Genomic DNA, 27,265 nt, shown 5'->3' on the forward strand with positions numbered 1-27,265 from the left:
TGATAGTTTGTGACTGTGCTTCTGCTTCTCGAACAAGTAGGGATCTGGTTAAAGTTCAGAGGCTGGTGGACTTTTCCCCTTTCTCTCGATTCCCCCATCACAGGGAGACTCCGGCTTTCCCCTGCAGCTCGTCATAAATGGAGACCAGGCTCTGGCACTCGGCTTTCACAAGGTATTGTTGGGTCAGCAAAGCCATCAATTAGGCTGTCTGAAGTTTTATCACCAACACAGCAGTAATAAGTGCTGGCCAGAAAGAACTCCTGCTCTTCGGCAACTCCTGCAGTTTAAGCCTGTAAAGTTAGGGGTCATTCAGAGGTCAGTGCCAGCTGGGGGCAGCCTTTCCAGCCTAAGCAGGGACACCCAGGGCAGAGGATAAGGTAACTGCCAACCATAAACCCAGCCACCTTTCAACCCACTAGAAAGACAGAGCCTCAGGTACACATGGTTGATATTAGAGACCAAGAAACGATTTCAAATCAGGTGGTGGCTGACTCGCAGGAATGTAAAGGGAGAAGTAGTTATTTCATCTAAGAAGCCTGGATCTAATTTTGTTGGAAATCCAAAAATAAGTGCCTATTTCATGTTACTTTAATGTTTAATAATGCCCATCAAATATTCATGTACAAACAGAGTAAGATAAGAAATCTCCTTTATTTCTCCAAATTTAATAAAAAGAAAACAATTTTCTACTATTTGCAAGTTACCCTTGTCCCTGTGCATTTAGTGACGTTTATACACTACCCCCCCCGTGCTCCCCCCCACACACACACTGGAACTGAGGCACGGGAGTCCTCGGCTCTGTGGGAAGGGAGCACACAGCTCGCTATCCATACGAAGTACATCCATTGATAACATTTTCAATATTTCCAGTTTCAAATCGTTAAGCTCAGAGGACTTAATGATTAATGAATCTGTGGGGCCACAGGCAGGAACTAAAAACTCACTCTCTGAAATTATCCAGAAAAAAATTCTCCTGTGTGTTGGCAGTTCTGTGGTGTTACTTAGTTACCAAGCTGAAGTCCCTTCAAGGACCAGGAACCCTCACCGGCCTCCTGTGGGCATGCTGGTGGCAAGACAATTAGGCTTCGGAATAATAGCCACCAGAAAGCCAAAGGAGCCTTTTGCATATGGTATTTGTTTGCAAAACAATGAACTCCTTTATTACTTAAAGGATAGCTCAGTTGTCAAAAATGTTACACCACCCCCTCGGCGCTGGGGAAGAAAGTGACAGGCTACTACACAGAGGTGAGAACAAAAGGAGAGTTGAAACTGCATATTTATTCCCACTTGTCACCTGAAGTGTTACTGAGGAATATCTGACCCAATCACAAAGACTTGCAGAGGCATCCCTCAACTCGGAAAAAGAACTTAATTACCTACTGTTTCCCGCGGACCACTGACCTGGTCATTCCAGCCCCGGGAACTCATTTTATCAGCTCAGGTTAAGCACAGCAGAGATGCTTAAGAGTTAGAAGAGACTTTTCTCGAAGTTTCTGGGTGGAGGACACGCATGGCAGGGGTTTTGCCTTTTTTTTATGCTACTAAGATCAACTCTTTAGGTAGAATGAATTGCTAGTTTTTCCCTTTTTAATTTCTCCCTTTTACTTTTATTATTTACATCTGGAGGTTGTTCCCTTATTTATGTCTTTCTTTCCAGTTCCCCCAAAACACTCCCTTGCTCACAGAGCTGCAAGGCATCATGGTTCTTAGTTCTCAGCAGGAGAACTCCACACTGTCTTCAAACAAATAATTATGGAGAAGGTTAGAGGTTCACGCAAAGGTCATTTCTTTGGATACTCTTCAGAATGTTTACATTAGTAAAAAAAAAAAAAAAAACGGGGTCCGCTCAAAAGGTTGTTCAATGGGGGATACACAACAATACAGAACATTAAAAAAGCATTCTGTGTGCTAGCAGGTCTTTATAGAAGCGCTGAACTTGGAAATGCCATTCCAGTATTACATTTTCAGCAAGTTACCATGGCATGGACTGGATGTTCACTAGCAGTTATGGCAATGGCCTTTCTTTGCCCACTGCCCCTAATAGGAATAGAATCTTCTGAATATTTTCACTAGATTCTTACACAAAGGGTCATCAGAGATTTTCGTTTTTTTTTCACGGGCCGCATTTAGCTTCTCTGGATTTTTGTTCTCATTGTTTTGATCCATAGTCCTATGTTTCTTGCCAGATTCACAGTTCTACTACATTCTTTCAAATCACACAATTTTAAAAACATATGGGTCCCAATTTTTCAGAAATCTCCTAACATACAAGTCTTGCCAATTATCAACTCCTCTGATTTGGGGTATCTTATTAATACCATAATTATTGTTATTGAAATTAACAATTAAGGAGTTGACTATAACAAAACTTTGCCATTAAAAAATGAAATTACTACTTTACTGCTGTATCACAGGCTACCCTCAGAAAATGGAGCCATTTAAAATATAAATTAAATGAGCCCAGGAATAATGTTTAATATTCCCTAAGAGGATGCTCACATGCGTCATCTTCCCTCAAAATTACATGACACAATTTTTCCCACTTCCTCTGATCTATACGTCAAAAATGACCTTATCCAGCACTCAGGTAATAAACAGAATATTAAATTTTGATTCTACTTAAAATATGAAGAATCTGAGTTGAAAACCAACTCAAGTTTCAAGGTCTAAGTTCCATTCACATGGAAAAATGCAACTTGTTGGTTCAAAGACAAAAGATTCTGTCTCAAAGCTCAAAAGGTTTCTTGGATATTAAATGGGTCTTACAAAATAACATTTTGATGAGTTAAGTGTAAATGAATCAGACACATATGGATTAAGTTATCCTTGAATTTCACACGGGTTTCAAAAATAAGGGGAAAAGAGGGTCTTGGCAAAAAACATTTTGGACTTTGCCAAACCCAAAACATTTGAAAAATTGCTGAAGACATCCAACTAACCAACATGTAGCAAGCTGCACCCAACTTAAGTGAACGCTACCCCCCCCCCAGTTATTTCCACTCCAATGACTGCTGGGTTTTTCATCTGTATCTGATATTAAAAAATTCTCTAAGTTTTAATGTCATCCCAGAGTGACTTTGAAGTTGCAGACGTATAATATACTTCTCTACTGATATAAACAACCTAAGCTACAAAGTTTGCTTAGATATTAAATAGTTCTTGAGGAACATTTGGATTTTGTACAACTTGTATGTAAAACGTGACTGTAAGCCTACTATCTTATCCAGATTTCACTTAGAAAGAATTTTCATTAGCCTCATGGTGACTTTTTTTAAAGGCTACTCAGATAATTCCATTAGTTGCTCCTTGGGGATTGAGTACCCTAAAGTGCACTAGTTCCCATTGATTCGCATTGAATACAGTTACTCTCCAGAGATTTTGTGTGTGCCTGGATACATCTACAAAGTCTGTCCACTTTCTCTTTACATTTTATTTAAGGAGAAAATATTTGCATAAGTGAGCAGTAAAAATTGTATACCAAGACTGTTAGCTTAAAAGTAACCTAAATATAGAAATAAATCCAATGGCTTTTCAAGAGTCATAAGGCCTCTGAATCAACTTAGACATGAGAAAAGAATGCATGAAAGAGACTGAATCCAAGGTAGCAGATATCACTGAACTCTCATCTGACTATCCTGATGGATAGAGTGATGCTTCCTAGATCATGCCTTCTTGAATCTCCAGAAAATCCACACTTCTCAGTTTGGCATTCTGTAGCTGAAATCTGAGCACCGTGATTTCTCGAGACCTCACTCTAAAGCATAGTTCAGACTGACACAAGAGGACATAGGTGTCACTCGTTTTTGTTGGTTGGTCTTATTTTCTTTCTTTTCCTCCCCTCCCCTTTTAAAAGGCTGATAAATCCTCCCCTTCTGGTTCGCTAACTCCATGCACCACTGGGTAGCCAAGTCCTTTGAGCAGCATTGCTTTTTACTAGGAAGTGTACAGGTCTCCCTGGTGTCATCTTGCAAACTGCCTGCCCTAAACACTCAGAATCAAGAGTTTCTGGAACTGAAGTTCCAGAGCATGGGTGGTTTGGTCAACTTTGGCTTGATTTGTTGAGGAGGGAATTGCAACAATATGAAAAAGGTGATTGGGGACCTGTGAAATGAAAAAGTTCAGCTTCTCTATATACCACAGGGCTCCCTAGCCCAGGGACTTAGTTGGCATTTCAAACAAAGAAACTTCACCACTGACAAATCAGTGTTAAGCCAGTGAACTAAGCAGGTTTAATGCCTTTGAACATGTGCTTGGGCCCATAAATAAATGAGTCATGTTATAAACATTGAATGTCTTCTTGGACAACCGTGAGGTAACAGGTAAAGGGACAGATTCACAGAATACTTAAAAACACAATCACAGATTATAATTCCCCTGAGCTACAGCTCAATTTGTAATTTGATATTAGATTTATCTATCTCTAAAATAGTACCAAAATCCTAATAAATTTCTAATGTAAGAACATAAAATTAACCTGGAATCAGAAACATTTTGGAACTTTATGAATAAGCCTTAAGAAGCAAAAGGTTCATGCTAGTATGAAAACCCTGGGCAAAGTGATCAAATAGGTGGTTCTGATTGATGGCCTTCTATTTCATTCTTTCAGTATTCTTCTAAAGTTCTTCCCCAAAGTTACAAGTGCTCACGTAGGTTTTTGACCATGTCCTTCTAAATTACTGTTTCATATACTTCAGATTTACGCATGCAGCAATATGACGAAGAGGCAGGACTCTTGATCGACGTAGCAGTGACTTGAGGCAAGTCTGCTAACTATAAACCTCAGTTTGTGTCCATCTACAAATTGGGGACAAGATACTTGTCACAGTACCTGGCATAGTAAGGGCTCTTCACATTGTAGCTTGCTGTCAACATGTACTGGTCCAATGCTCCTCTTCTCATAGGAAATGATTAAGAAAAGGAGGGTGGATATTAAGCAAGTCAAGTTACAGGATAAAAATGTGTGGTATCCTTACAAGTAGTATGTGTCCATGTGATAGCATCTTTCTAGAAATCACAACTTAATCCATATATTTTGGACACTGGAGCAATGCATCTGCTGGACATAGGTGACAATACAAGGGATTTAGGAATCGTGCTCTCCAAACAGTTCTCTAGATCGTTGCTATGCTTAAGTATGTCCCACGGGTCAATAGCATCACCTGGAGCTTGTTACAGATGCAGAAACACGGGAATTCCCACTCCTGTGTTACTAAAGTCTAAACTGTATTTAACAGATGATCTGCGGGGCAGGTATGCAGGTTAAAATACTGCTTGGGACATCTGCATCCCATATCAGAATGCCAGTTTGAATTGTGGTTCCTCCATTTCCTATCCAGCTTTCCACTCAGGCACAGAAGAGGCAGTGAATGATAGCCCAAGTAAGTGGGTTCCTGCTACACACATGGGTTCCTGCCAACATGGAGTACCTGGTTGCTAGCTTTGGCCTAATCCAAAACTGGCTGTTGTAGCCATTGAGGAGTGAAGCAGCTGATAGAAGATGGATCTGTCTGTACAAATAAGACTTCACATAGAAAATAGTGTGATCCATGTGCACCTAAGTTTGAGAAATCCTGTCCTAGATCACATACGAATCTTTGGTGCTCTTCCTGAGAATAGAAACCTGCGTAAGCAAGTTTCAGTTGGGAATCATAGCTGTAAAAAATATGCACACAATTCTCTTGGTATCTCAACTCTAAATGGACTTTTAACAACTTACTTTGGCCAAGAAAATTTATAATTTTTTACTCATCTTACTCATAACAGATAAGTCTGGTCAATAAAATATTTTTCTTTAAACACAGTTAAAAGAGGCTATCTCTTAAAAAAGGATAGGAAGATGATGTTAGATTTTTCTTTTTTGTATCATCCTGTACTATTTGGGAATTAAAAAAATCATTCATTTTTGTTGGAAAGGCAGGTATATGGAGAGAAGGAGAGACAAAGATCCTCCATCTGCTGGTTTATTCCTTAAATGGCCTTAATGGTCAGAGCTGAGCCGATGTGTAACCAGAAGCCTCTTCCTGGTCTCCCACGTGGGTACCGGGCCATTCTCTACTGCTTTCCCAGGCTGTAAGTCGGCAGCTACATCAGAGATAGAGCAGGTGGGACACAAACTGGAGCCCATATGGGATGCTGATACCACCAAATTGGGGATTAGCCAGTTGAGCCATCACACTGGGCTCAACTGTCAGTTTTTAATGAAACGTGACTTTTCTTAAGTAAAAGAATTTTTAAAGACTACCTTGAAAACTTGGCACCGTTTTTGGACATAATTTGTATGGTTAAAAGTAGACACTTAAGGGCCCGGCGTGGTGGCGCAAATGGTTAAGGTCCTCGCCTTGCATGCCTGGGATCCCATATGGGCGCCAGTTCTGGTCCCAGCAGCCCCCCTTCCCTTCCAGCTCCCTGTCTGTGGCCCAGGAAGGCAGTCGAGGACGGCCCAAAGCTTTGGGACCCTGCACCGTGTGGGAGACCCAGAAGAGGCTCCTGGCTTCAGATCGGCATAGCGCCGGCCGTTGCGGCTGCCTGGGGAGTGAATCATCGGACAGAAGATCTTCCTCTCTGTCTCTCCTCTCTGTATATTCACCTTTCCAATAAAAATAAAATAAATCTTTAAAATAAAAAAGTAGACACTTAAGCACAACCTTTGAGAAACTTCTCCTTAGACAGGGAATTATCTTTTATTTCCTTCACTATAGGTAGCAACAACAAATGCTGTTCTATGAGTGTAATCACACCTGATGGCACAGACCAAAACATCCCAGCAGGTTATGATTTTGAAGAATGTTATTTTTATACAATTTGATCAGATTTTTCATATGCAGCTATTTATCAGGCACTACAACATGATCTCAAAGCTATTTGAAAGCAAGGGAGGAGAAAAGTCCAATTTCCTTAGCTGTTCATATCTAGGATCTTTCCTCTTAAAGATAAAATACTAAGTCAATAGACATAAGTTGTAGTATATTACCTCATTTCTGTACATGATTTATTGCAGGTGGAAATCAACTAGAAACTGAATTACTTTGAGAGTTTTACTACTGACAGTAAAATTTGAGATCTGGATACCTACACACCTATAGTGCTTCTGAAAACAACTTCTTGCAGAGAAGCTGCATCTTCCGTTTTGTTCAACTCCATCAGCATAAAAAACAGGAGCAACCATTTTCAAAATCGCCAGTTTCCAATTGCCAGTTCTTCTCTTTGGAACACCATAGTCAGACTGAGCCTCAAAAATCAGTCACTCGATAATCACATACACACATTCTTAGCCAGATCCCATTATGTCCCTAACCATTTACTAATTCACTCTAAGAGGAGAGGATCCTAATAAATCTGGTATCTTCTTAGTTTTCATGCCCACCTTTGATTGAAGTATTAATTCTGTATCCTGGTACTCAGTGGAAACCACCTAAGCATTAACTTGCCAAAAAATGTACCAAGCTGTTTAGCAATTATGTATCAGATATGCTTGAAGAGATCAAGGTGCACTCACATGCCCTGTGCTATGGATATGTCTGATTAGCTTGTCATCTGCTTCGAAGAAGATGTAGGCTGATTCTCCCATACAGTCTAGCAGGCCAGCTGTTAGCTGCCTGTCAAGCCCTCAAGTGGACAAGTAGTCCAGGAGCAAAAATGTCACTCCTTTGATCTGGCAAGGAGCAGCTGCTGATTTATAGAGTAGGACTTTGTTCTTCCGTTCTACTTTACTTTCTTTCCTAAGGCAGAACCACAAAATCTAGGAGGAAAAAAAAGTGCCGTTCCCAGCAACATCAACAAGCTCTGACAACTGCAACAGGGGTTTTTTTTGGCCCTAACAAAGCTCTCAGGCATCTCCTTTGACGCTCACCTTTCCCCCTCCCCTTCCCCCCCACCCCAAGCACTTTTTGCAATGCGGTAGTTATTGTTTAATTCAGCTTCTGTAAATGGAATGGACTGTGGCCAGCAAGCCTGGGGCATAAACACACCTGTATGAAAGAAGCCTTATTGTAGCAACCATCTACAAGCAGGCTCGCATGAACCACACGTTCCCGGGTTCAGAAAGAATGCTCCATTTTTCCTGACGCAGATTTTACCCTAAGTGAGTTTCTATTTTTGGTGCCATCACCCTATGATGACCACATTTGAACTGTTTCTTCTCAAATGGCACTACAAAGAGAAGAAAGGGTTACATATTTTATTTTAAACCTTTGAGTAAACAGACCCATCAAAAAGTTTATTCACTATCTGTATTATCAGTTGCTTGAAAGCTGAGTCAAATGTCCAGAAAGACTTTAGCAAATACAATACCAAAGATGTCATAATGCTGGTTTAATTACAACTGACTTGCACTGATACAGACTTTCTTGAGTGACATTTAAAGAAATCTACAGAAACTCGTACATAGGCTTCCTGAGTCTGGTTTCAAACATGTGATCTTGTTTCCAATGGATAAATCTGTGAAGCAAGAGATAGCCTATCAACCAAGCGCAATGTGCAACAGTACAGGTTTGGGACATACGTGAGAAGTTGTCAGTTATGTGTGTATATTCATATATACATGCATTTGTATGGGTACTTCAAAAAGTTTGGGGAAAACAGAATTAAAAGTGTAGGGGGCTAGCACTGTGGCACAAAGGTTTAAGCTACTGCTTGTGGCACCTGCATCTCACAGCACCATGCTAGATCCAGTCCCAGTTGCTCCACTTCCAACCCGTTCCCTGTTAATGCAACTGGAAGTAGAGACTGATAGCCCAAGCACTTGGGTTCCTGCTACCCATGTGGAAGATCTAGACTGAGTCCCTGGCTCCTGGCTTTGGCCTGGCCTAGCCCTGCACATTGTGGGTATTTGAGGAGTGATACAACAAATAGAAAAATCTATCTCACTGTCTCTCTGCCTTTCAAATTAATCGTTCATAGGTGAGTTTATTTTGGTGCATGTATCTGTTCCTTCACTCCTCTAAAGCTCTCGTCCGTTGGAGCTGTGATGGTCCAGAGTCAGGAGCTAGGAGCGCAACTGAGATGTCCCATACTGAGAGCAGTGAGACAATTACTAAAGCCATCACTTGTTGCCTCCCAGGGTCTGCACTGATGGGAAAATGGACTTCGGAGCCAAAGCTGGGAACAGAACCCAGGCACTCCAAAGTGGCATACTGGCATCTCGAGCCCTAAGGCTAAATGGCTGTTTGCTAGTACAAAAATGCATTTTTTGAAATTTATGTTTTCAAAGATTTATATGAAAATCAGAATGAGAGAAACAGAAGTAGAGACAGAGAAAGGTCTTCCATCTGCTGGTTCAGTCTCTCAATGGCTACATAGCTAGGACTGGGCTCAATCTAAAGCCAGGAGCCAGGGGGCCAAATACATAGTCCATCCACTGATTCTTTTCCCAGGGTTTATTAGTAGGGAGCTAGATTTGAAACAGCAGCCAATACATGAACCAGCACTCACATGGGATATTGGCATCCCAGGTGGCAGCTTAACCTACAATGCTGGCTTTGAGTGTTTATTTTGTTTATAATATGCATTTTCCATGAACTTTTTTGGAGCTGTCTCATATACATGGATTTCAAATTTTACATTTTGAATATATATGAGGCAATAAACCTTGTCAGAGTTGAATTGATACCTGGCTAGATTTTCTGAACTATTATGGTGTGGAGGGTGATACAATTCTATTTATCTATTGAGATAAATGGTTAACACGAGGCTACTTGGACATATTGCCACATAGGTCAAAGACAATCTTTTGGGGTAGAGGGGGACAGTGAGAATGCCAGATGAAGGAGAAAAGAAAGATAGCACAGAACACGTGCTTCCAAGCAGCCCTGCCATGTTGCAGTGTTTGTTCTGTTCTTTTCTTGACTTCTTGGGAAAAGAGATTTTTCTCAGCTTACCATTTCTTGCTTATCCTCCACTTCCCTGTGGATAGTCCAAGTTACTAAACACCCATCTCCTCAGCCAGGACTGTGTCGGTGGACACCTTCTCAAGAGGTGTGTATGTCCTGGTTGTGGGGGGACACAGCGAATGGGAAGAGAAAGCTAGGTATAAAGGAGCAAATATAGTATAAAACCTATTTTCATGCTTTCTTAATTCTAAAAAGAATGAACTACTTTTAAGGCGCACAATATGATGTACATGTGTCACATCTTTATGAATCTTCCACATTCTATACTTAGCAAACAACCTTAGGGGCCAGTATTGTGGCATAGCATGTCAAGCCACCACCTGCAATGCCAGCATTTCACACAAGTACTTGATCATAGCAAATCTGCAATGTTTGTCATACATAGAGGGAACATGCCTTTTGAGATTTTAACTTTGCATACTCATAGAAACACACTGACAATCACAATTTGAGGATACAAATAATTGTAAATCAACATACTTAGTAAATATATGTGATAAGGTCAATTAAAGAAGGTAAGAAGGTAGAAGTTAGTTACCAACCTTACAGAAGGGAAGTTGAACTGGATTAAAAGAATATGAAATACCGGATGGGGGAGAACATAAGTTAAGGCCATGCTTGATGACACCAGTGCAGACAAGAGATAATTCTATGCAAAGAAGGGTAAAGCCAATGGATCAGACTGGCTTTACATGTAACAGGCAAACTGGTAAAAGTTCTTGACTTGTAAATTAAAGCCCTGAAGGATCAGAATGGTAGAATGATAATGCATAGTTTCTCAGCAAGATCTTTTCCAGGTGACCATTTTTGGTCTAACTGAAATGAGACTGTTGGAACTAAACACGAACAACCTTCTGTATTTTCTTAGGTGGTGGGGGGGAACAGAATGACGTCCCCAGGTGGTAAAAATGTAAAAGCAGGACATTTGATTTGGATGACTGAAGAATTTTCTTTTACATGGTAAAGGAAAGATACAAATATAAGGGTATTAAGAGGATAAACTTGAGAAATTTTGATTGGTATGCTACAGTACAGTTGATAAAAATCGGAAGTTCTTCTAAAATGAGGCTAACCCAGCTTTCCCCATGTTAACCTTTGGGTTGACAGTGAGACCTTTGAACAAACACATAGAACAGTGTGGGTGGATGTTGGGTTTGGTGGCTCTGGATGCCCACAGGCATGTGGGAGTGCCTGGGATTGTGTCCTGGCTCTGCTCATGCTAATGTGAACCTGGGGGCAGTAGGTGATGGCTCAAGTGGCTGAGTTCCTGCCACGTACAAAAGAGATCTGGAATGAATTCTTCATTCCTGGTTTTGGCCTGGGCCAGCCCCTTGCTGTTGTGGTATATGAAAAGTAAACCAGTAAATGGGATATATGTCTCTTTTAAATCAATTTTAAATAGTAGGAACCTTAGTTCTTCTTTTTAATGAATAAAAGGATAGAAAAACTGCATTTACTTCAAAGTCCTCCAACCACTTCAGATTTCTATTTCTAGTATTTCTAGTGTATGACTACTCCAGAGCTACTACAGCAGATCTCCCTGAAAAATGACTTCTTCACATCCCCTCAAGATGTTACAAAGCTCTTTCATCTGATCATGGTTGGTCAAATCAGTTGTCAGTGAAAACCTCTGTAGCCATGGCTTTATTTCTATGAGGTTTGGCTTGCTGCTGCTTTTAGTTGTAAGATAATGTGTATGAGCAGATCTAGAGGTGGAAGGATCATTACATTTGCATCACACTGTGCATGGACACACAAGTTCTGTTCCATTTCACACTTAACAAGGGAGTTTTAAAATCTGCATATAGGAAAATACATATAAAGAAACCATGTGATTTTAAATAAAAGCATAAGATAATCAAGGATGGGTATTCTCTAGGTGATGACAACTAATTTAGAAGGGAACTGACAGCACCAAGTGTTACATTTAAAAGAGATTCCATTAAGTGTGATGGCTTCCAAATTGTGTCTTCCCTTCAAGCCATATATTTTTTTTTTTAGATGAGCTTTTAAGGTGAAAAATCCAACACTTCACCCAAAATGGTGTGGAAACAAATGGTTCTCAAGCCTCTATTCTTTAACTCGGGCCAAACCACCCGACACCAGGCATCTGAAAGTCACTTAGAGGGAAGGCGCTCTGCATGTGAATGTCCCTGCGGCCCTTTCATTTGGCTGTGGGGCTCCTTTTTCTAAAGCAGCAGGGGATGCTTCAGAAGTCCAGATGGGCACGCCACAAGTGTTTGGACCGACCAGGCTCTGATCCTTCCCTCCCTTCTCCTGCTGCTTTAAAAGAAAGGATGTGGTAAAGCACATACTGCAAAGGTGGCAACATTCTTGGGGTCCTTTATCAACACTACTGCTTTCATTGAATTGTAGCTTGGTCCCTTGGTTGAGAGGCTGAGATTTTAGCACTTTTAAAAGGAACCATAAGTGAGAAATCTCCTAGGTGTTAAGCTAGAGTGGCTTCAAACCAAAATATGAAAAAAGATTAAAACAGGGAAAGTCTAGTATTATAAAAATGATCCAACAAACAAAATATCATAAACACACATGTTACATTCTTTCTCTTAAAAATCACGTTATTAAATCCATTTATGCTGGTGTCTGTCATAAAGAAAAAAAAATCAAAGGCCTAAAAAACCTTAAAAGTCACTTTCAAGTAAGCTATAGTGTTAACATCTACCAGTAATCCTCTAAAATTATTATTTAAACACTATTATTTCAGGAAGCAAAATATTGTATTCATGTATACATGATTTAATGTTCTCACATTTATGATCGAACATCAAAGACTAAATTCCAAATAAAATTTCCTCGTACTGCCTTTTCTTAATAACAAACTAAGCATACTTTCATTGGACAGCCAGGTAGCACTGTCTAGTTTCTGCTGAGACGTTATATACAATCTTTCCAATGTGATGGTATTATTACCCACAAAATTTTTAGCATCATCCTGTAATCATGAAAGACATAAAATATATCTTTATAAACCACAAGAGTCACAGCAAACCAGCAGTTATGCCACATCTGCTTTAGTCCTTAAATATTTTAGCTTTAGAGTGTTAGTGAATGTTTTTCTCCCGATTTGCAGAGAAATAGACATCAACCTTTGGTTCTGACATTCCATAGAAGGCTATACGTCTCCACAACAGAAGCAAACATTTTAAACTGCAGTTTGAAAGATTCTTTAGAGAATGTTCAGATGTTATCTCTTTTATCAGAATTTCATGATGTGATTTAACTTTTAGAACTAGAAATGACGGCATTTGAACAATCTCCATTTCACAGTGTAAATTAGCATCACCATCTATCAGAAAATAATTTAATAGGTGGTGTAAATGCTGCAGAATCTGGAGTCAGGAAATGTACAAATAAAGAAAGGCAATTAAAAAATCTGAAGTTCATATGCTTACAAGCTAAGACCATACTATTCTTTCTGACAGAGATGTTTTTTTTTCTCATGGCCATCTGGTCAACAGATCTTTCAATATTCTTATCAGAGGACATCTCTGTAAGATAACATTCATGGTTCCTAGTCCGATTAAGATGTGGCTCCTCAGACTGAAAGATCCAGCTTATATGCCAATCATATCAGGTACTCACCATGATCCCAATTTACTTGTCTGACTTTCCTATCAGATATCCTCTAAAGAGCAGAAACAGCGCCTTGATTTCTTGTTATGGACACTATGTCAGGCATGTAGTATAATTTCAAGAAAATGTTTGGTGAATGAATAATAAATGAATGAAAAACAGGATTCCTTTGTCTTGGAAGAAAATTAGAATTGGGAAGGAAAGAGCTTTTACGGATTTTGTGGTCCTCTGTTTATAAGTGGCATTGCTCAGAACAAGGATATGCCCAAGAAAGGGGTAGAGCTATGGCTGCCTGGCTATGACCTCGGCATTAGAGGTATGAGTCTCCAGCTCTACATTAGAGGGGCCAGGTGCACTGTCAGTTTTTCTCTCCAACTAATATACTCAAGATGTACTTCTTGGGAAGGAGTTTATTTTGCTTACACTTTGGAGGGTCATAGTTTATAGAATCAGGTGCCTCTATTAGTCCGCCGTCTGGTGGAGACTGGCCGTGGCAGGGAGGGTGTGGAGGAACCACCTCAGGGTGAGCCAAGAGGCAGAGGGAGAAGTGAGACCACATGTGGCTTAGACGACCAACCCTCTCATATGAACTGCGTTCTGAGGGCAGTCTCCAGTGACCTAAAGGTCTTCCACCAGACCTAGTTCTCAGACACCATTGTTAGGTCAACTCTTCACTCTAACTGCATCAGCTTGTAACATCTGCATGAATTTGGGAAGCCAGTTCTGTTCAACTCATAACATCTGGCAAATTTTGGGTACAGATGTACAAAAAGAAAACAACTTGGCAGAAATTGGGTTTCTAGCCCTTTAAAGCTGTAGGGTGACATAGGCAATATGGCATACAATTGGACTGGAGTATAATAAATGTGCTTAACTCAGAGAGGGTAACCTGAGAGTACTGGAAACTAAGATCAGTGAATATCTTAAGGTGGGAGTAGGCTATTGTGTGTGTTGAGAGGAACAGGGTATAGGCAGAGAAGGAGGATATTTGTGATGGATAAAGCAAAGAATAGGAAATGTCCCTAAAATACTTATTTATTTCAGAAGGAATATTTTCCCCACTATGTGCTTTGAGGGATGGTATTATCAACCAGGATTCCTCTAAAACAGGGATTAGAGATCAAGTAAGTATGAAAAAATGAACATAAAGGTAGATAAATAGAAGTTACACTTATGCTATAGGTTATGGCATGATCTTAACATGCTAAAATACTAGTCTTGAGTTGGGGGTAAGGGAGGCAGTATCAACTGAGATTTTTTGAGGTGATAGGGCCAACATTTGGTGTGGTGACACTCTCATTTCACACCCAACTGCCTGGGGTGGATGCCTACCTCCAGAACCCGATTCTATCTTTCTGCCCAAGTAGTTGGATCCTAACACTCACAAGGGAGATCTAGATTGACTTGAAGAGTGCACCATGGAGAGGATCTCTGACTGCCTCTCTGCCTATCAAGTTAAAAAAATTATAAGCTTTAAAAAAGTTAATTTATTTTATGAGACAGTTTCATAGGCTATGGGATCGATTCCTCCCCATTCTCCCCAATGATGGACTTAGGGCTATGACTGAAGCACTGTACTATTTTAGCAATATAGGGGAAATCAGTGGGGGGAGGGAACAACAAAAGCTTTTAAGGGCACAAGGGTTCCAAAATTTGAAAAAGAAAACTACTCTGGTTTCAACAGAAATTGTATTTGCCAATTTAAAACTCAGACCTCAGACCTCCATCTTTATATCGCCCCAAACAGATTCAAATATAGAGACTCATGTGTAGTGCTCTTGTCTAGTATCCAACCAGTTCCTAATTCTACCTCCCAAAATGATTATAAAAAACTTGAACTCCCCACAGGTTTTTTGACTTTCGAGATACCCTGGCTGAAAAGTTCTTCAGAATGTTTCCTTAAAATTTTTTTGTTTTTTGAAAGCCAGGTACACACACACACACACACACACACACACACACACACACACGCACACACGTGAGTCATGGAGCAACCATCTGCTGGTTCACTTCTCAAAGAGCTGGGTTAGGTCAAAGCCAGGATGCCAGAAGGCAACCTAGGTTCCCAGGTAAATGGCAGTAAGCCAGTTCCTGAGTCATCACCTGCTACTTCCCAGGGTATGTATCATCAGGAAGTTGGAATCAGAAACAGAGTCGGGGCTTTCTCCCAAACACTGACAAGGGATGTGGGTATCCTAAGCAGCCACTGGATCACCTCCCTCTCTAGAATGTTTATACCTTGAAGGTAATTTGATCATCAGGGGATGATTTTAAGTTGGGATGCTTTCTGTAACCTTTTTTCTTATTTTCCCAGTGTTGACCTCAAATATATATTTTTTTCATTATTACTGGGCATTTCATTATGCTTAAAATTTGTCCTTCAAACCAGCAGAAACCAGAGAACAATCTTAAGATAAATATGCTGATGTCTTTCTTTGCAATACCCTGTGCATCTTTCATTAATCAAAACTGTGACTGAACTGTGGCCATTGAACTTGAGCATCTGTGTTACATGTGCTAGAGACACATGTGTGTCCAGGGAAGGTGGGGAGCAGTGAAGAGGGATGCTAAAATGTGAACGTGAAAGTCAAAAAGAGAGATGGGAAAGGAGGAAGTATTGCTTTGGGTAATGTATGTCAACACATCAAAGGCCTCACTCCCCAGGTGCCCTAATCAATTCTATCTCCTTGTTTACAGAGCCTACAACCACAAAATCAGCTTTTACTTAAAATGGTGTTAAACACCACCTGCCTGCCCCCTGAACTTCACTGTCCTGGGATGAGGTCAGCCTCATGAAGGGCTCTGGTTCTATAAGCAATCCTGTCATCCAGACTAACAGCAGCGATTCACTCACAGGAGGCAAAAATGACTCAATTGTTGGGCTTATTGACTCCAGGGAGCACGGCTACTCTATCATTACCATGGAGTGCAAACACCCCAGCTCTGTTTTGGTCCACTTAAAATTACTATTTGCTGTGAAGGATTGGCAAAGCAATTCTTAAAATGATGGGGGTGAGAGTCAGGCAAGCACCATTATGGGCTTTTCCTTCCGTTTAAGCAGAAGTAAGCAGTGCAGGCCTTGTTCTGAGCCTGACCCACTTATTTAACCTCTTACGCACTTTGCTGTATTAACATATATTAACTGGCTATGTAAGCCCTGGGGGGGGAGGGCTCAAAACCTCACGACCAAATTATGGTTCCATTTTCATGGGTAACCTCTCCTTGGGTGAAAATTAAACCCCAATATAAATACACTTTAGGTCGATACAAAATTACGGAGGAATGCCAAAAATCAAATGCTGAACAACAGTCTTACAGAGGCCGCAGAAACCATGGAGTGGTTGGGCAAATTACACACAAGAGGAACTATTTGAAAAACCAAATAAATTTAATTAAATAAGTTATAAAATTATTTTCCCATCTCTTATCTACTCCCCTTGGTTAATATCCATGACACACTGATGTTGCATAATTGCTCATACGGAGTGCCGCAGCTCAGAGCCGTAATGAGCTGCCTTTGCACACAGGCAGCAAAAGTGGTTTCCCCACAGAGTTATCTTCTCAATTATTTATACTTGCAACACTTTCACATAATGGCAGTTTTAAAATCAAACAAACAAAGCAAACCGTACAATGAAAGGAGGAGGCAAGAAGGTGCAGGGACCTTTTCCTCTCTTTTTTGAACTCCAGAAGAGGGACGGGCAAGCCACATAAAGCCAACTGAATTGGGTTCCTGGCAAAGTCTCAGGGGCCTTGCCACCAGAGGACATCAAAGCATTTGGAGATTGCCACCTTGGTGAGGGATTAAACAAGCTCTGCATAGCTGCTTTGCTTTTAATCTGTCATAGCTAAATATATAAAGGAATGCAAACTTCATTTCTCTTTTGTGAGCTGGTTTTTGAAAATTCCTAATCAGAAGACTTGTTCCTCACCCCCATTTTGAAAAAAAAAAAGGTGCTAAACTGTCAAAATGATGTCAGTGTAAACAAAAAACAGAGTGTGTCACCGTCACCCCTCAGGCTGTGGAAGAGCTGGCTGGTTTTACGGTGCCAGCTTCCAGTGTCCACACCTGCCTTTGGTTAATCACTCAGAAACCGAAATACATGGGAAGGAAAGACAACTTGATAGTGACACTACACACATACCGAATAATACAAAGCTATATTTAAAATCGAAGGCAAAACTATAATGCTACTTCTAATATTTACAATTAGGATTAATTTGAAACACACTGACTACTGGTACCACCCAGCTCTGGGTTAAATGGTTCCTAGATGGGTCCTAGAACTTAGCTCTCAATAGCCAGTTCAGTGTTAGTTGATTTTTTTTTTCCCAAGTGAATCCATTGAGCTGGCTCAGTAGCTTGTGTTTAAAAAAAAAAAAAATGAAAGCAATCTTTAGACCAGACACATATTTTGCAAAACTGAAAATCAATATTTGATTCTCAATTATTGGGGCTGGTGTGGTGGCTTGGCGAGCTAATTTTCCACCTGCAGTGCTGACATCCCATATGAGCACCAATTTTTGTCCTGACTACTCTGCTTCCAATCCCGTTCGTTGCCTATGGCCTGGGAAAGCAGTGAAGTGGCTCAAGTTATTTAGACTGTACACCCATGTGGGAGACCTGGAAGATGCTCCTGGCTTTAAATCAGCTCATCTGTGGTTCACTGTCCAAATGGCTGTAATGCCAGAGTGCAAGATCTGTGTGTCTATCTGCAAATCTGCCTCTCAAATAACAACGGATAAATCTTAAAAACAGATTGTCCATTAAATAAGGATACATTCCAGTCTTAAGGAAATAATGAACATCTTCTACATAAACACTTCTTCACATTAACTACTAACTACTGATACAGCAGCACTTGAAGATATTCGTTAGCATGTCACTGAAACATAGCTTTCATATTCCCTACTGGTTATTTTCAAATAAGAAAATGTTAAAGTACCTACTTCCTTGGATTCCTAGAAAGGTGGTAATTTTTTTTTTTACTTCAAAATCTCTTTCTTGCAAAATGCTTACTTTCAAAACTGTTCCATGTGATCTTCAAACTTTCTTGGCTTGATGTTTAACAAATGTTTAAAAATGTAAGGAAATTTCTCCCCAAGAACAAAGGTATTACTGTAAAAGACCTGACAACTGCACTGTGAGAGGAAGTCCAGTCAGGACACATTGTCCAACTGAGGCCATCAGAAGGCGTCTGGTGTTGAGCTGGGGAATTTGTGACGTTACCTTTCGTCCAAGAATCAAATGTATTGGGTGTAACTTAAGGTCCCTGTTGTCACTTGAAGTTCTTTGTTATAGGTAGGAATGAACCACATTTGTTAGCTCTCTGTCCCCCTCTCCTCCAAGTTCAAGGTGCTTAGTGGCATGCATGGTGGGATAGGAGGGGTGACAATCTTGGAGTGGAGGAACCAATTCTATTAATGTAAATTTATACCCTACTTACTATTGGTCTCGCAGCAGTACTAGGCTCCTTCACTCCTTCAATCCTAAATTGTGTGTGTGTGTGTGTGTGTGTGTGTGTGTGTGTGTGTGTGTGTGTGTGTGTGTGTAGTGGAGTTATGGAGTGAATGAAGAAAGGTGGTGATGAGCAGTGCAAGGAGAATGCAGAGAATGGTAAGAAAACTGTGCTGGAGGCATTCAAAACACATTCCTGCTGTAGGCAGTTATGAATGTTGGCATACAGAACATGCAGCCTAGGACATGCATATTTTTCAAAGATGCTCATTCTCTATAATTCCATTAATCTCCATGTGAACGATTAGTAAACTGTTAAGGTCTAAAAAAAAAAGGTTGAGTGATTTTTTTTTGTATGTTCAAATACGGAGAAGCAAATTCTGAAAGTCTGATTCCATAAATTGTCCTTAGTTCTTTTAAAAAAAAACATTCCCTCTCAAGTCAAGCAGTTTAAATGGCAGTGGATTATGGGTTGAAGTGACTTGATTCAGAAGGGCCTGGAGAACAAAACCAAAAGCCAGAGGTAAGCTGTGAGATTGTGGCTGTTGCCCCTCTCAGGACTCCAGCTCCTGGGATCTGAAGTCACGACCAGGGGCTTAACTGTAGTAATATTATATGACCCTCAATTCCCCAAAGGAGCAGAATCGTAAGAGACCTTGGCCTCTATTTTTTCCCCAACTTTTCCTCAACTGCAACAACACACTTTTTCAGCAAGCCAGCCAATTAACCAAGCATTAAAAACCCCCCACAAATCTGTAATAATAGCTTTGTAGGACAGAAGGAGAGACACGTGAAGCAAACAATTACTGTTATAAACTGAGCCAGGATGTTCAAGAGCCAAGAACATGGATACAGGCTATGTCTGAAACAAATAAACACTCAGAAGATACGACACATCTCTTTCAGCATCTCCTGTATTTACTTTGGTGTTGTGGCTCAGTGATGTGGCCCTCAGCTTCCCTGTGATGGGTTCAAATCTGATAAGATATTGGCAGAAATATGCTGAGCCTGATTTACAATTTATTTTGCAACTTCCCTTTCCAGATAAACACAGTCCAAGTCCAACTTCTAAAATAAAAATTGTGTTTACATGTCCTGTTCTTAAGTCTGTCCCCCCACCCCCTACTAAATGTTCCCTCAGGATGCTGGCTTGCAACCTGGAGAAAGCTTGGATTTCAGCTTTAGTCTCCAAGGTATTCTACTGTTCTGCTGGGCCGTGTGCTTGGAGGGAAGTGCTCTACCTTGCTGATTTAATTAACAGGATTCTTTTCATTATTATGGGGATTTAGTTTCTTCTTGCCTTTCACTGTTTGGGAAACACTGATTTATGTTTTATATTTTGAAGGGAAATTTATTGTTCCTTGACAGCTGAGGCTCTGTAAATCCCTGGCACCAAAGGGACCCCAGGGAGGTGTCACAGTTGCCTGGCCCTGCCCACTTTCATGCTGTCCTCTCAAGGGCTCCCCTCTGGAAGTGAGAACTGTCAGCTATTCAGTGCCCAGCCCAGTCCTCTCCCTCGATCGTTATGCCAGCAGGGGATGGCCCATTCCCATTTACAAATGGTGATATTAGTAGGCTGAATAGTAACTGTGAATCACCGACTCAAGTGAAGCAAATAATCCACCAAATTTGAACTGGATTTAATCTTTTGGCCAAATGGAACTCACTTATTAACTGTTAAAGTATTTTGCACTTACTACAATGACTATGTTCTAGCAGAAATCTGGGAAAATTTTTTGTTTCACACTTGATTTTAGCCAAAAGACTGAGAAGAGTTGTTTTGTTTTGAAGTTATTTTCTATTTATTTAAGATGTGCACGTGTGTGTGTGTGTGTGTGTGTGTGTGTGTGCACACACACATATACAATCTCTGATATTGTCATTTATTTCTTAAATACTGTAATGGCCATGGATGGGCCACAGTGGAGTCATGAGTCCAGAACTCAATCTAGGTCTCTCAGATGGAAGACAGAAACTCACATCCTTGAGCCATCACCTGCTAACTCCCAGGATTTAAATCAACAGGAAGCTGGATTAGAAGCCAAGGTGGAACTTGATTTCAAACCCAGGCACTCTGACAAGGCATGCCTGTGACCCCACTTGTGGCTTAATGCATTATACCGTAACACCCACCCCAGAGAAAATTTCAAAAATACAACTATCTTTTATGTTGGACAATGAAAATATCTGAAGTTAGTAGTTTTAGGACATTCGGAGCAGATGTTTATCACAACTGTACTTGGTGATTGCTCCTGTAAATCAGTCTATCAAATTCTGACTTGGTGAACATGTAAAACATTTTGTGGAATCTCTGGAAGACTCACACCTAATTTCTATTTTAGGTGAAACACAGGTGTCAGTTAATGCTCACTTGTTATTCTGTTTAAAAAGGGTTTTATAATTCATAATTCACATTATTCATACGCATGCTTTAGTCCAGTGAAGTCAGTAATGTGAATAACATCTCTATTTTCTCATTGGACAAGTTAAGATTTTAGCAAAACTCAGTACTATTCGTAACTTCCAGCATTTAGTAAATGGCAAAGACACACTACTGAAGACTAGCAAATGAGCACTGTTGGGGTTGTTCTTCCTGTCTTCCCAGGAGAGGCCTACATCTCACCTCCTGGGAAACAAGCAGCAAGTTGATGAGAGCTTAATTCTAACAGACGTTTTTACCTAGTATTTTCCAGTCGAGCAGAAAAATGGAGTCCGTTTTTACATTAAACTCAAAAAACAGACTTGGAAATGAATTCACAGAAAAATCCTAGGCAAACTCTTTTCACTTATTTAGATTCATAGATAAGTTTGTAAAGAAGAGTGTAGGAAAAACAGAATGAATACATCATTCTGTTTGATTTTAATATTTTCAAATTCTTTATAGTCAAAGGAAAAGAGTAAGGGAATGTGGCCCAAGTAGTAGAGAAAAAAAAATAAACCTTCAATCTGACATTGATTCAACAGGTCCAAGGTAATGTTGTCATTTCAATAGTTCTAAGGTGGCTGTATGAGAACTGTGCTTTTGAAATTTGAGGTATCTGTGTATTCAGCGTATCCATCAGAATCCCCAAACTCAGAGTATAACTCTGTCCTAAAAACTTAGGTTTCTTGAACTTTCCCACAAAGGACATCCTCAACAGATTTTTATCTCCAGCTATATATACTCCAGGGAAACACCTGGTAGAGTGTCACCTAAGGGCACCAATTCATCATTATATCAACATAATCTACAAGTTTCTGGTCAACAAAAGAAGGAAATAAGAGGACACTTGAAGTAAAATAACATGGTGGTAAAAAGTCCATGCCATACACATAACTAGAATCTCTTTATATAAAGAATGGTAACTCACCTACCTCAGTCTTCCTTTAGTCTCCTGATTCTAGAGCTTCATCTTCTCTCTCTGCCAGCCACCCCCTCTCCCAACCCACCACCATTTTATTGATTTGAAAGTTGCATACACAGAGATAGACAAGGAGTTCCATCTATTAGCTCGCTCTCTCTCACAAATGTCCACACTCATCAGAGCAGGGACTGGTTGGATGCAGGAGTTGGGCATTTAATCTAAGTCTCAGGTGTTGTGGGGAGGGACTCAACTACCTGAGTCATCCACTGCTGCCTCTCCCAGCGTATGTACCAGCAAGAAGGCAGAAATGGGAGTAGAGCCAAGTCAATTCCTATACGCAATGTAGATGGCCCAAGCAGCATCCTAATTTATTTGCAGCTCTGTGCCAATTATACATTCCTTTTTTGTCTTGTCATGGATTGCTTGCTAAAATTCTAGATAGCATAACTGAAAATTATATATTTGAGATACAGAGATAAGCAAAGAGAATGAATTCTAATCTGCTGATTCTTTCCCCAAATGCCAGGGCAAAGCCAGGAACTCCCATGTGTATGGAGGAACCCAAGTCCTTGAGCATGTACATCAGCAATAAGTTGGATCTGAAGTGGTAGGGTGTAACCCGCGTGAACAAATCCCAGGGATTCCAACATGAGATGCGAGTTTCAAGAAGGGGGGTGTGTATAAGAGGCCACATTTGTCAAGTGAAAAAATAAAAGTGCGATTAATGTATTGTCCTAAGGATTTTCTAATTTTATTAGAACAACACATATACCTCTCTGTCACCATAGTTTGAGAGAGGCAACACAATCTAAGGAAAAGAATAAGGGTTTGGAGGACCAGAGTTTGAATCCAGAGAATGTTATCTTCTAGATCTTAACTTCCTGAACTACAAAAGTTGGAATAAATAATATGATCTACTTCAAAGAGTCAATCTGAAGAAATATGAAGCCAATTTGTATGGTTAAGGCAAAAGAATATTACTTCAGAAAATGAAACATATTTGAATCACTCTACCAATTTTTAGTACTTACAGTTCACTAGATGCATCAAAGCAAACAGATAAAGAAGATTCATTCTTGCTCCTAGAACTCAGCGGAGATGATCATGCCTCAAAACGAAAGCATCTCAATGCCAGAAGTGTGGCTGTGGGTGTACACAAAGCTTGGAGGTAAATGAGGGAACTTATGAAGAAGGGGGTGCTTTGGGCCTCTTCTTGAAGGCTTCTGATGGGTGAAAATGGGAAGGATACCAGGAGGAGGTAAACAGCAGATGAGACATGACTGAAGCAAATGCGTACTGGAGCAAGCATTCCCACTTCATGGGATTAGTAAGAAAGGTACTGAACTGAAGTTAGGAAATACGTTTTTGAATTCTGGTTGCATGGTTTCTTCACTATGTGACCTCTCTATCTCACCATTTCTCATCTGTATTGGAGATAATATCTACCACACAAATGCTTACTTTAAACATGACATAGTTATCTAAATGATTGGCATAATTGGAATATGATAGAGTAGTACATTTTTAATACAAAAGTCTGCCATAGCAAAAATAATTTTGATTAGTGGTCACATTACACATATGTTAGTTCAGTCCTAGCACTCATTTATACTATCACTTAAGGGTTGGAAGATGAGTATCAAATCTATTTGTATAATCAATTTACAATATTTTATCTATAATGATTTGCCATCGAAATATCAATGGAACAAAGAAGTAAAAGATGAGACCACCTGCATTTTAATGTACTTTTTTTTTAAAAGATTTATTTTTATTATTTTTTTTATTGGAAAGGCAGATATACAGAGAGGAGGAGAGACAGAGAGGAAGATCTTCCATCCAATGATTCACTCCCCAAGTGAGCGCAACGGCCAATACTATGCCGGTCCGAAGCCAGGAGCCTCTTCTGGGTCTCCCACGCGGGTGCAGGGTCCCAAAGCTTTGGGCCGTCCTCGACTGCTTTCCCAGGCCACAGGCAGGGAGCTGGATGGGAAGCGGGGCTGCCAGGATTAGAACCGGCGCCCATATGGGATCCCGGGCGTGCTAGGTGAGGACCTTAACCACTTGCGCCACTGCGCCGGGCCCTTAATGTACTTTTTAAGGTTTTATCTTTGATAGTATTTTTTTTCCCTACACTGGCATGTGTAAATGTAAACATGATAGATGGATTTTTACTGAGATCTTGTGAAGGATTCAAAAAAATATTTATGTGTACACAAATAGCATACCTATTTAATTCATTATTGCTTAGAGTCAAGGACAAAGGTAGCTAAAATATCTAGCTGGAGCGTGGATATGGATGCTGGAGTTAAAAAAAAAAAAGATAAAGGCTAAGTACTAAAGAAGCAGAGTCACTTAGTGGCTTACAATTTTATTCAGTAACTACCCTTAAGAAAATAACTCAGAAATTTTAGAAGGGTGAGGATGAGAATGATGTGCAAGATATTTTGCTGATAATAAAACTAGGTTTATGAAAACTCCCTAAATCTGACGACACGTGGGATGATTCTCAATGCAGACTGAAATGTGGGCAAATGAACCTCCACATTTAATTTAGTAGATGACGATCCCTTACTCCTCTTGGTCAAGAAGCAAAGAAAGTAGTAGAAATACAATTAATCTGTTTTTCCTCACTTTATAAGAAATAGACCTTCTGAATCACTTGTGTTCTGAGGGTAAAATAATTTAAAACTATGAGTTAATGGAATCCTAAATTTAAAGGAGAAGCTCCTGCAGAATTCATAATGGACCCATGTTATTCTACATCATTTATCTGAAATGGAACTGACTGATCTGATATACATGGTGAGAAATTCAGAATTAACCAACACAGGACTGAGAGATAATAGAAGATTTTGCTTTCTATTAGCAAAAGCATACCCAAAAGGCTACAGAAGTGCCAGGAAAAAAATCCCTGTTGCTCATTTTCGATGCCAAACAGCCAAATAAATCTAGTAAGTTCTCTTTGTTAATCAGAAGTGGTACATAAAAGCTATCTAGGATGCAGTCCCTGTAGAATAAAGCTGCCAATCCACGGTGGATAAATTTTTAATGAGATGTTTGCCCTGGTGAGAGGTATCACCAAGGAAAGCTGTCTTGTGATGCTTGTGAAAAATGTAGAATGAACTAGCAGAAGGCCAAGGAGCCCAATGGATAGCATAAATCACAGGACCAAAAGAGGTAGTATGGAACTTACAATGAGAAGACACAAGTTCCTTTACAACATGAACTACACTCTGCTCAAGGGATAATCTCTGGTTGTTGTCAGAAGCCGTTAACCTTACCTGGACTCAGATTTCCTGAACATGCCATGGTTTAAAATAATCGCAAAAAATTAATGTTAACATCACTTTCAAAACATATACATATACCAGCAAGGCTCTTATAGTCTCTTGCTTTATCTTAGGGAGTTGAAAGTTGCATTGTGCATCACTGTCTTTGTCTACTCGTTCAAAGACAGAATTTGGTTCATGTATAGCACGCTCCCAACTTTTGCTTGTGCCCATAGTTTGTTTTCAGCAGCACTTAGCAATAATTCTATGTTTAAAACAATGTGTCACTGATATGCTAGTGAACTCATTGTGCTACTGAAAAAAAATGGAATTTGAGTGGTCCTACCAAGTAAGGTTCATTTAGGTAGTCCGCACTAAAACAGTAAGAAACAAAGAATCAAGTGCTAGTTGGAAAGCAGGAAGAGCAGCTATATAGAGCAAGCAAAATGAGCATTTGGAAAGGGACTTGGTTTGTCATTGAGAGTGAGGGTTTACTTCTGGGAAATCTCAAGCCTCAAAGGTCAGGTTGGAAAATCTCGTAGTAGCCAAAGAGTTCTATGGACATTGATGCGAACTGATATCACAGTGAATATGGTTAATATGTTGGCTGAGGAATATAATTTTCATTTAGCAAACTGCCTCTATTAAGAAATTACATTGAACTCTCTCTACACAATAATGAAACACAGGGAAAAGAAGTTGCAGATGGTGCAGCACTGGTTCACTGGAGGATCCCTAGCAGTCTGATATTTACCAGCTTTGCAACAGTGAGCCAAAAACCCAAGAAAGCTTGCACTCCCCTTTTGTGGAGAAAGGGATTAGTAACTTACACTCTGTGTACTCTGCAGGGCTGATATGAGAATCACACGAGACAGCACATGTAAAAGTGGCCCCCGAATCATCGAGGAACATAAAGTATAACACAATATAGAGAAGTTTTCTGTCCCCTTCTACATTTTTAACTCCTCTTAGTTGTCCTTTATTACTTCAAATGCTAAGTTTTAGAGTTCATTTAAATGCACAGGGGGGCAGGCTCTATAGCAGAAAGGTTTAAGTTTCCATTTGGGATACCCACATCTCATTGGCAGTTCCAATTCTGGCTCTCTGTTGATAGTTTGGCTTCCTGTCAATGCACTTAGGATGCAGGAGAAGAAGGACCAAGCACTTGAGTTCCTGCCACCTATGAGGGAGACCTGGATTCAGTTCATGGATCCTGGCTTTATCCTGGCCTGGCTCAGCCCTGGCTCTTACGAGTATTTGGAAAGCGATCCAATAGACAAAAGACCTCTTCTCTCTCAAATAGACATAAGTAAATCTTATAAGTATAGAAACAAAGGAAAGTCTCTGGAGAATAAAGTTAATAATTTTGTCTTTAAAAAAAGAATTTTCTGTTTTTGCTTCTCATTATTACTCTACTTCTCCTTGTAATGGACACAGAAACTTTCTGTGTAGTTCTGTTTGATTTTTGAGAGGCAGAGTTAGAGGAGAAACACAAGAAGAGATCATCCATCTGCTGGTTCACTCCCAAACAGCTGCAAGAGCTCCCTCCAGGTCTCTTATGTGGATGTTAACACCCACATGTGCTTGGGCCATCCTCTACTGCTTTCCAAGGCCATTAGCAGGGTGCTGGCCCAGAAGTGGAGCTGGATAGGAAGTGGAGCAGCTGGGATTCGAACAGGTGCCCAGATGGGATGCTGGTGCTACAGGTGG

The 27,265-nt window shown here is 40.2% G+C and overlaps 1 protein-coding gene across 4 annotated transcripts in view; it reads right to left on the reverse strand.

Moving 5' to 3' along the window:
* The window catches only part of MEIS2 (Meis homeobox 2), a 215,578-nt gene that overhangs the window by 5,841 nt on the left and 182,472 nt on the right, over window positions 1-27,265 (reverse strand). The window lies entirely within an intron of this gene.

Source organism: Ochotona curzoniae, unplaced genomic scaffold (assembly GCF_017591425.1).
Source record: "Ochotona curzoniae isolate NIBS_2020 unplaced genomic scaffold, NIBS_Ocur_1.0 scaffold_4701, whole genome shotgun sequence".
Lineage (NCBI taxonomy): Eukaryota > Metazoa > Chordata > Mammalia > Lagomorpha > Ochotonidae > Ochotona > Ochotona curzoniae.